Source organism: Physeter macrocephalus, chromosome 1, assembly GCF_002837175.3.
Source record: "Physeter macrocephalus isolate SW-GA chromosome 1, ASM283717v5, whole genome shotgun sequence".
In the NCBI taxonomy this organism is placed as follows: Eukaryota; Metazoa; Chordata; class Mammalia; order Artiodactyla; family Physeteridae; genus Physeter; species Physeter macrocephalus.
Genome location: NC_041214.2, coordinates 79,910,856 through 79,913,722, shown reverse-complemented (window position 1 = coordinate 79,913,722; position 2,867 = coordinate 79,910,856). Strand labels below are relative to the sequence as shown.

Sequence of the window (2,867 nt, the reverse complement as noted above, 5' to 3'; positions counted from 1 at the left end):
TGTTTTTGTAAATGATGTCTTATTGAGACAAAGCTGCTCATTCATTCATGTATTGCTACTTTCATGCAATAATGGCAGCACCGAATAGCTGCTACAGAGACTGTGTGGTGTACGGACACTGAAATATTTGGCCCTTTACAGGAAAAATTTGCCAACCTCTAAGACAGAAAAATCAGAATCCTAGCACATTCATGTTGGAAGGAAGAATGGAGGTCATTTAATCCATGCTCTTCTCGCCTCCCCACTCCCCAGCCCCTGCAACATACTCCACACACACAGATAAAGAGGCTGAGCCCCACAGAGAGGAAGAGATTTACCTAAAATCACCGAACTGGAAGGGACCATGATTGGGTCACTAAACATTAGACTCGTGTTTCTTCTGCCACACCAGTTCTGAAAGACTAAAGTAACTTCTAAACAATTACTCAATAACTAGGTGCCCAGCACCATGCTCTCTCAGGGTTCTAAGATGAGAATAGTAGAAGATCTGGGGCCTCCCCATCCTGTGGTCCACACCAGACATGGTGATAAACCTTGCACAGTGCAGTTGTACTTTAATACCCTCTAAAGTTGGCATATGAGGGAAAAATCAAACAGTACCTAAATTCCCTTTAAACTCCCGCTGGAAGACCTCACAACAGAAGCAGATTTCATGTCTCTCATAGGGTTCAACACCACCAGTCGGTCCTTTGAGGCTGGAACTGATTTCTGCTTTTTGGTGATGCCTCAGCTGCAGTAGCTGGCTTGTGTTCAGCAGCCCTATATTCAAGATGCCTCCCAACTCTGAGCGGCACACAGGGAATGAGACACAGTGAGGATACGGTAGCTGGCCCTCACCTCCCATCGCACCTCTGCTTGGCCTGGGGCCTCTGCTTATTGAGTGGAAGACCAGGAGTCACCCCCATGTTATTCAAATTATGTTCCTGCTCTTCTTCCCCCTCTAGCTTTTATAGATGAATGAGTGTAAGATGTGCCTCCACCGGCTATTTGAAGCATTTGACGCAGTGTGTGGTAACGTTCTCTGTGTCTCGTAGAGATTTCCATGTCAGGGGTGTGGGTGGAGTGTGTGTGTATGTGCATGGACGGGATTCAGACACAAATGTGCAGAGAGGTGAGAGATTTTCCCCAACAGGAAAGTCTCTGTGGAAGCAGCAAAACTTGATGTGGCTTTTGTATCAGAGATTTACAGAATCTTGGAATTAGAATGTTATTTGAGGGCCAAAGACTCCCAGACCATGCCCAGTGCAGGGATTGCACCTGTGGTATCTTGACAGACAGCCCCTGCCCGAATCCTCCAGGTGATACACTCACTATTTCCTGGGGGAGCCCACTTTGTGCTCAAATAACTTCAGTGGTTATGACACCGCAGAACACATTTTGGGACTCAGTAGAGCATAGGTCTGTCTCGGTGCAGAAAGAAAGCAGCGAGAGGCAGAGTGACAGGTAAGGAAAGAATTTATTAGTATAGGACGCTTGTGAGAAATACAAGCGGTAGGCAAGGGAGTGTCACCCCGAGAGCTTAGTGGGCTACAGCTTTTTGTTTTTGTTTTTTTCTGTCTATACATATTATACTTTATTTAGATGACACCACAAGGAAGCTAATAACAACCTGTTTCTTTCCAGAAAAGCTAACTGGACTAAATGGGCCAACAGAATCTATCATCGCTGACTAAATTCATTCTGATGGCATCCTGATGGCATCTGATGGCATTCATTCACAAGGCATCCTGAGCTGCAGGCCCCACTTTTCGGGGTCTTCCTCATTAGCTACACAATCACAGTGGTGGGAAGTCTGGGGATGATCATCTTGATCAAGTGGATTCCCACCTACACACACCTATGTACTTTTTTTTATCAAATACCTGGCTTTCATTGATCTTGGTAATTCTACTGTCATTTATCCTGAGATGCTACTAAATTTTGTTGTGGATCAAAATACCATTTCCTATTATGCATGTGCCACACAGTTGGCTTTCTTCCTTATGTTCATTATCTTGTCGGCCATGGCCTATGACTGCTATTTGGCTATCTGTAACCCTCTGCTCTACAATGTTATCATGTCCTAGAGACTTTGTCATGTGCTGGTAGGCATTCCATACCTCTACAGTACCTTTCAAGCACTAATGTTCACTATCAAGATTTTTACGTTGACTTTTTGTGGCTCTAATGTCATCAGTCATTTCTACTGTGGTGATGTTCCCTTGTTACTTATGCTATGCTCAAATGCACAAGAAATAGAATTGTTGGTCATACTATACAGTTTTATAATCAAAGGAAAAGTGAGGAAGGGGAAAAGACCACCTTCCTCATTTTTGAATAGACATCAAACTTCCATCATCAGCTCCTCCTCCACGTTGGGCGGGGGGAGTTTTCTTGTTCCTACTTGGTCATACTGGGACTGTCATGGCGCTATGGAAATGGTCCAAAAGGTGGTAACATACTAAAATATGGTAAATCATCTCAGGTTTCAGTATAATGTCACCTTTTCCCTATATTTTTGTTTTTAGTACACGCAGAGAAGCATGTCCTAGGAATCGATAACTTACTGACCTCACTGGGCAGGATGTGGACCTCATTCCACCATTGTTTTATTGTTTGAGGAGCACGTCTCATGCTTTCGTTGCATGGTTTTCTTGCTACGAAAGCGTACTTTCTTGAGTGATGATTAACTTACAGGGGTCTCCCATACTTTTTTTCTCTATTTACAATCCCCTAGTGAGATTAACTATTTTTTTTTTTTTTTTTTTTTTGTGGTATGCGGGTCTCCCTCTGTTGTGGCGTCTCCCGTTGCGGAGCACAGGCTCCGGACGCGCAGGCTCAGCGGCCATGGCTCACGGGCCCAGCCGCTCCGCGGCATGCGGGATCCT

At 44.6% G+C, this 2,867-nt stretch overlaps 1 pseudogene; it reads left to right on the top strand.

Annotated features, from left to right (window-relative positions):
* The first annotated feature begins 1,641 nt into the window (after positions 1–1,641).
* On the top strand, positions 1,642–2,444 carry LOC102992403 (olfactory receptor 8K5-like; annotated as a pseudogene).
* Positions 2,445–2,867: the final 423 nt, after the last annotated feature.